The sequence below is a fragment of the Elephantulus edwardii genome, unplaced genomic scaffold, assembly GCF_000299155.1.
Source record: "Elephantulus edwardii isolate Elephantulus edwardi_28Jun2011 unplaced genomic scaffold, EleEdw1.0 scaffold00157, whole genome shotgun sequence".
In the NCBI taxonomy this organism is placed as follows: Eukaryota; Metazoa; Chordata; class Mammalia; order Macroscelidea; family Macroscelididae; genus Elephantulus; species Elephantulus edwardii.
The window spans coordinates 4,034,138-4,042,354 of record NW_006399907.1 but is presented as its reverse complement, the minus strand read 5'-3'; the positions used below and the strand labels follow the sequence as shown (position 1 = coordinate 4,042,354).

The 8,217-nt window shown below is 41.6% G+C and overlaps 1 protein-coding gene and 1 pseudogene across 2 annotated transcripts in view; one reads left to right on the top strand and one right to left on the bottom strand.

The window, feature by feature from the left end:
* CCDC91 (coiled-coil domain containing 91) overlaps positions 1–8,217 on the bottom strand; it is a 392,671-nt gene that overhangs the window by 264,810 nt on the left and 119,644 nt on the right. The window lies entirely within an intron of this gene.
* LOC102856099 lies at positions 1,836–3,467 on the top strand (annotated as a pseudogene).

Sequence of the window (8,217 nt, the reverse complement as noted above, 5' to 3'; positions counted from 1 at the left end):
ATGAGTAGTTGGTGATCTGTTCCACAATCAGCTCCTGGCCTAGTTTTTACAGCTGATATTGCGCTTCTCCAGTGGTTCTTTCCACAGATGTAATCGATCTGATTCCTATGCATACCATCAGGTAAAATCCAAGTATATAACCTGTGTTTATGTCTCTTAAAAAATGTATTTGCTATGAATAAGTCACTGGGCAAAATTCGATCATTCTCTCTCCAGCTCCATTTCTGTCACCGAGTCCATGTTTTTCAATTGCTGAATCTTCTTCTTTGTTTCTGACTTTTGCATTCCAGTCACCCATTATTATCAATGCATCTTGACTGCATGTTCGATCAATCTCCGATTGTAAAAGTTGGTAAAAATCTTCTATATCCTCTTCCTTGGCTCTGGTTGTTGGTGCATGTATCTGAATGATAGTAGTATTCACTGGACTTCCTTGTATGCGTATGGATGTTATCCTCTCACTTACAATATTGTACTTCAAGATGGATCTAGCAATGACTTTTTTAACTATGAAAGCAACTCCATTTTTTCCTCACCTTTTCATCTCCAGAGTAATATATCATATGGTCATCCAACTCAAAATGCCCCATGCCAGTCCATCTCATCTCACCAATGCCTAGTATGTCAATATTTATGCGCTCCATTTCTTAACAATATCTAATTTTCCTACATTCATGGTTCTCACATTCCATGTCCCAATCACCAGTGTCTGTTACAACTGTTCCTCTTCCTTGTATTTCCATACTTGAAAACGCAACCTCCTTTGCCTCTTCTGTTATCTACATGTGTTCTGTTGTACATAGGGTTTTCAGAGGCCTGTTATTTCAGAATTGGATGGCCAATCCTTCTTCCTAGTCTGTCTTAATGTGAATGTTCAGATTTAGAGAAGTATCAGACAGACCAGCAAATTAAAGGTATATCCCTTATTGTGGAGTTAACCTTTAGTGTCAGTGTTGTCCCTGATGCCATAGCATTAATCATCTAGAACAGCTTCTTTAATGATCTGATCAGCATACAAAGTGATCAGGCATAGAGAAAAGGATGCAATCCTGATGTACGCCTCTTGACTAAACCATACAGTGTTCTCATGTTCTGTCTGGATAACTGCTTCTTAGTCTATGAACACAATTAGGTGTTTTAGGGTTCCCATTTTCTCAATGCTATCTATAATTTATGATTCACACAGTCAAATGTCTTTGCATAGTCAATAAAATACAAATAAAATAGCAATTCTGCTATTCTCTGCTATCAAGCAAGATGCCCTGGTTCCATGGGATCTTCCAAATCCATCTTGAATTTTAAGTTCATTTCCACCTACTGTTCCAGCTGGCTGTGATAACCTTCAGCAAGATTTTACTTGCATGTGTTATTAACATATTGTTTCATATTTCCGCATTCTGCTGGAATATTTTTTTACGAATGAGAACAAATATGCATCTCTTCTTGTCAAGATGCCAGAAAGCTAAATTTCTTGACATAGGTCAATGAGCACATCCAGGCTGCTTCTTGAAACATGTCAACTGGTCTTTCATCCAATCCTAGGGCCTAATTTTTTGCTCATCTCTGTAGTGCAGCATGCACTTCATCCTTCATTATCACTAGTTCTTGGTTCCATAGTGTTTCCTAAAATGTTTCAGTGCTGACCGCTTCTTTTTTGGTACAGTGACTCTATGTACTTCTTCCATCTTCTTTTGATGTTTCTTATATCATTCAACATATTGCCCATAGAATCATATGAAGAAAAATGTGGCATAATGTATGAGGAAGAATGTTTCATCAAGATTTGAGAAGGATTCTGGTGCCTCCAATCAGTCCCCTTCAGGTCCCCTGTGTGTGCAATGGATGGCATTGTCCCAGATATAACAGTTGGTACAAAGTGGGGATTTGAGGAGCTCTTCTCTATCTGCGTCACCAATGGGACTTTTTCCATGAGCAGCAGCTCAGCCTCTGCAGACATATAGAATGAAAGAAAGAAGCTCAAGGAGGACAGCACAAACTCAGGCACCCTGTCACATGTGGTGCATATTCACAAGCTGCCCAGTGACATCACCAAGGATGAGGTCAAATCCTGGTACTGCTACTTGGAAAGATCACCAACCTGCTGATGCTGAAGGGGAAGAATCAGGCCTTCTTTGAGAAGAACACAGAGGCTGTAGCCAACACCGCGGTCAACTACTATATCCCAGCGGCAGTTATGCTGCACAGCCAGCCCATCTACATCTACTTCTCCAACCACAAGGAGCTTAAGACTGACAGCTCACCCAACCAAGCAAGCACCCAGGCCACCCTGCAGGCTGTCAACTCAGTCCAACCAGTAAATCTGGCACGAGCCACCTCAGCCGCGGCAGTGGATGTGGGCATAACTATGGCTGGCCAGCGCCCCGTGCTGCACATTATTATGGACAACCTCTTCTACCCCATGATGCTGGATGTGCTCTATCAGATTTGGAACTGTCATGAACACAATTGAATCACCTTCACCAATTCCAGTTGGCAGGCTCTGCTGCAGCATTCAGAACCCATGAGTGTCCAGCATGCCTAGCTGTTCCTGGATGGACAGAACATCTACAACAGCTGCTGGACTTTGCGCATCGGCTTCTCCAAGTTCACAAGCCTCAACATCAAGTACAACAACACAGGAGCCCTGACCTGCTCTCTGAGGACAGCCATCCCTCCCTGTATTAGACCATGGCTGCCTTTGGTGCACCTGGTATATTCTCAGCTTCTCCATATGCAGGAGCTGATTTCCCTCCCACCTTTGCCATCCCTCAAGTGGCCAGCCTCTCTGTTTACAATATTCATGACGCCCTGGCTCCCCTAGGTACTCCCTTGGCTGCAGCAGCAGCAGGTCACACTGCCATTCCTGGCCTGGCAGGGTCAGGAAACGTGGTCCTTCACATCAGCAACCTGAACCCAGAGAGCATCACACCCCAACGTAGCTTTATTATCTTAGGTGTGTACAGTGTGTGAAGATCTTGTTCAACAAGAAGGCGGCCCTGGTGCAGACGGCTGATGGAGCCAAGTCCAGCTGGCCATGAGCCATCTCAACAGGCACAAGCTGCATGGGAAGCAAGTGTGCATAACACTGTCCGAGCACCAGAAGGTGCAGTTGCCCGGGGAAGGTCAGGAGGACCAGAGCATCACCAAGGACTAAGGCATCTCGCCCCTGCACTGCTTTAAGAAGCCTGGCTCCAAGAACTTCCAGAACATCTTCCCACGCTCTGCCACCCTGTACCTCTCCAACATCCAGCCCTCCGTATCAGAAAATGACCTCCAGATTCTCTTCTCCAGTAATGAAGGGAGAGCCAAGGGTTTCACGTTTTTCCAGAAGGAGTGCAGGATGGCAGTGATCCAGATGGGCTCAGTAGAGGAGGCCATCCAGCTATTCACAGACCTGCACAATCACACCCTGGGTAAGAGTCACCACCTCCCACCTCCAGGTGTTGTTCTCCAAGTCCATGATCTAGGGCAGCCAGAGAAACTCCATTTTAAACGCAGCTGAAGTGATCTTACAACCAGAGATTGTCCTTTTTAAAAAAGATAAATCCGTTTACCTGTTTTTAAAAAATTAAATCTGATCCACTTTGTAAGCCTGCAGTGGTGGGGGCCCCACAGCTGAACCTCCCTCCACACCTCAGGTCTCACAGCAATTACTTCTGGAACCCCTGCATGTAGGGAGCTCGGCCAAATGACGGTGACCTTGTGCCTTAAGGCCCTGCATGAGGGCTGCCCACTGGCTCATGAACAAGGGGTCCAAACTCCACATCAAGCATGTACTGAGGCCTAGGGGTTGGCCCACCACCCTTTATCACATGACATGATTGCCCTCCTACCCCGCAGGGTGGCGCTCCCAGGCCTGTGACCATGTGAGCCTTTCTGTATTATACTTGCAGAAAGATGTGCCTAGCAATACTTCTAGTTAACCAAATGTTCTAATATCTTGATTTATATGCAAAAGGACAGTTGTAAGTAACTTTTTATAGTGAGATAAGACAGTATAAATGTATTCGACTTCTTGTGGTATTTTTTTGTACCTACTCTCTCTTGATGACTGATGTTGCCTTGGCCTGCCCAAGCTGCAGCTCACTAACCTACAGAGAAGCAAGCTCTCTTGAGCTGCTTTCCATGCATATAGTGAACCAAAGTATTCATTCCATCTGCCACCAGGGCTGGGCCCAGGGCTGGGCCAAGGTCTATTCTGTGCCTGCCTAGGGTGTCTCCTTCAGGCTGCACCACACAATCCAGCAGCAGCGTGGTACCTGGGGATGTGTGTACCTATTCCTGACTTTTAATACCTGTAAGAAGTGAGGGCAGCCACAGGTTTTTTATGGTGACACAGATGTGTACTTTGATAGCAATTACAGGCATAGTAGTATAAAGCCAGGGACTATCTGTGCATTCCATGTTGCCGATGGCTGTGTTGTTCAAGAACCAAATTACTATGATTATATAACAATAAGGGAAAAAATTGAGAAAGAATTTTACTTGGATTTATATTCAGTGCTGATGGAACCATCAGAACAGAAATCAAATGAAATTTATTTCAGTGGGAAAATCTCGTTAAGAATCTCTTCTTTTCCTTTTTTTTCTTTTAATTTTGTGTGTGTGTACTGCCAAATTGGATCTGACTGGTACAGGAGGAGATTGTCCCTCCTTCTCTAGCAGAGCATCTGGTGGATTTGAATCAGGCACCTCTGGGATCGCAATGCAGCTTCTTGCCACTAGGCCACCAGAGCTACCTAAAGATCTCTTCGAGATAAAAAATGCAAAGGTGTCACTCCAAGGCCAAAGGTATACATTTCCCAAACCATGCTATTTTCACTGTGCTTATATACAAATGAAAAATGAAACACTGAATAAGGAAGTCTAAAAAAAGAATTGTTACCTTTGTATTACAGTGTTGCAGAACAATATTAAATATACCATAAACTATCAGAAGAATGGAAAAAAAAATCTGTCTTTTACAGCTAGAACACTCCTTAGAAGGGAGGATGGCAAAACTTGTCTTTCATACTTTAGATATCAGGAGGTACCAGTCCTGGAGAAGGACACTGACCATTGAAAAACAGAGAGTCAGCAAAAATGAGGAAGACCTTCAACAAGATGGAATGACACAGTAGCTGCAACAAGGTTCAAATATCGCAAGGGTTATGGAGATGGTTCAAGACTAGGCTATATTGTGTTCTGTTCTCCTTAAGACTGCAAAGAGTATGAAATGACTTGTCAACATCTCACAATAAATTAGCTGTTATGATTTGGAATCAATTCAACTCAACCGGCTGAGTCTTTAACATAGTTAATGTCTACAAGTACCACTCAAAATGGTGAAGATTCAAGTCAACTCAGAGGCACCGAAGACAGACTAGGTGGTCTCCTTCCAAAAAGTTAGGCATTGAACAACCTTGGTACACAGTTCTACACTCACACATCTAGGGTTGTCATGAATTAGAATCTACTCAGAAGCAATTATTTCCTTTATAATTAAACATAACGAACAGAATTTTTAATAACGAACAGAATTTTTAAAAATGAGACATATAGAAAAGAGAAATATAGAAAACAGACCTAAGCTAATGATAAATAAGTACATAATAAATCTCAAGCATACTATTAAGAATGAAAAAATAATAACAAGAAATATGTATTACTTCTCCAATTGGCATACTAAAATGTCAGTAATAAGTAGTGCAAGCAACAGAGTGGTCAAATGTATTTACTGCATTTATTGTAAAATTATAAACTGACACAATATTCTCAGGAGCAAATTATCCTGTCTTAAGGTTGTTATCTGTCAGATTTAAAATTATGAGTTTGTCTTTTTCAGAGTTATACCTTTCTATAAGCTTTGCCATTTTATTAGACTATGTTGTTGTACATAGTTTAATAAAGGATGGAAAAATTTGTCTTACATACTTTGGTCAAATGCTTCAAAGCAATCAACTTCAGAGGAGGGCATGAAGCTTTCTGTAGAGCAGAGGGTCAGCAATAATGAGGACCTTCAACAAGACGGAATAGCACAGTAGCTGTAACAATGGGTTCAACTACAGCAATGATTATGAGGACGGTTCAGGACTAGGCAACATTCTGTTCTGTTGTAAAGAGTCTGTTGTACAGTAACCGCAGCGATGCACTCAAGTGTATCAGAAAATATGAGGATGGCACACAATAGGACAAGGTTCACATCCATTTGTTCTTATGGTCACTATGGGTCGTACTCAACTCAATAGTACCTAACAACAATATCACTGTAAATATTATATGGGTTTTTAAAAAAAGTTTAACAGAAAACTCATAAAAGAAAGAAAGATGCTTTGGCACATGGAAAAAGAAATTATATACATAGTGAATAAGAAAGCAACCCAGATGAAATGGCTTGACACTGTAACTAGGAGAATGAGGGTGGGAGTGTGGTAGACAGTGAGACTAGCTCAGGATAAGGCAGGTTTCAGAGCTACTGCACATGGACAGGGTCACTGTGAGTCACAGATGACACAATGGCATATAACAATAACAACAACAAATCTAGAAATTATATTATCTAAGAAAAAAATGTTAATCAGAGAAACTTCAAAAACCACACAGGAAAAAAAGTCTTAAATAATAGGGAGGAGGGCCTTATGAAATTGAAAAGTAAAAGAAAAGTCAAGATGCTAAAAATGTGAGAATTTCTTGGTAAAGTCTTAAAGAAGCAGCAGGATGAGAGCTGAACCACATATATAAATTCAGACACAGCAAGGAATGGTGTTTGTCGTTAAAGTTGTCATTCACAATTGGCAAGTTTCATGCCACTAGTGATTTCAGACACTTGTGAAAATCACAGGCAGATAATTTATCATTTTAGAAATATTTGAAGTTGGTAACCTATTTTCACCTACTTTTCATTATTAAAAGATCCTCTACTGTATATACATGAAACAAATTTAGCATCTTCCTAAAAGAAGACAGTATTTAATAGGATATAAACAAAAAATGTATATTTTCCAATATTTTTGCCATATAACCCTAGTTCAAAACTTGCAAATTCCATTAGTGGATTCATGATAATAAACTAAGACAAGAGTAGTTCACTGGTAGAATTATCATTATTTTCCACAAGAGAGAACCAAGTTCATATTTTGTCAGTTACAATCTTATTAGGACATAGAAGAAGAACCACATAGGGTTTCCTTGGCTGTAATGTTTACAGGAGCACGCAGCCAGGTTATTTTTCCCACAAAGCTACTATTGTCGTTGCTTATAGTGCTTTTGAGTCCAGTACGATGCATAGCGACCCTACGAACAAAAAATCGGAACCTAGTGTTGTCCTGCATCATCCTCACACTTCCAGACACACAAGAGCCCATTACAACAGTCACTGTCAACACTCCTGGCTGAGGGTCTTCCTCTCCTTCATTGACCCTCCACCCTTCCCAACATCATGTCCATCTCCAAGGAAGAGCACCTCCTAACAATGTGTCCAAAGTATGTGAGGCGAAGCCTCAACATTCATGCCTCCAAAGAGCACTGCAGCTGCACCCTCTCCAAGACATGTCCATGGGATGTTCAGTGCTCTTCTCCAACACCACAGTTCAAAGGCATCAATTCTTTACCTGTCATCTTTACTCACTGTCCAGCTCTCGGATGCATAGCTAGAAATCTTAAAAACTATGGCCTGAATCAGATGCACCTTAATCCTAAAACTGACATCACTACTCCTCAATAATTTGGAAAGTTCCCTAACTGCAGATTTTCCCAGCGCAATGCATCTCATTTCCTTACTGCTGATATCAAGGGTGTTAACTGTGGATCCAAGCACGATGAAGCTGTTCACAGAGTCAATCTCCTCTCTATCCATCATGACACTACCTATTGGTCTAGTGGCAAGAATCTTAGGGTTTTTTTTATATTGAGACACAATCAACACTGAAGGCTGCATATCTTGTTCTTCTGCAAGAAATGCTTCAAGTTCTCCTCACTTTCAGTGAGCAAGGTTGTGTCATCTGCATAATGCAGGTTATTGATGAGTCTCCCTCTAATCCTGATGCCACACTCCTCTTCACAGAGTCCAGCTTCTCAGATACTTTGCTCAGCATATAGACTGAACAGGTATGAAGATAGAATACATCCCTGATGCACTCCCTTCCCAATTCCAAATCATGCAGTGTTCCCCTGCTGTGTTCACATGAAAGCCTCCTGATCCAGGTATAGGTTCCTCAAGAACACAATCAAGTGCTCTGG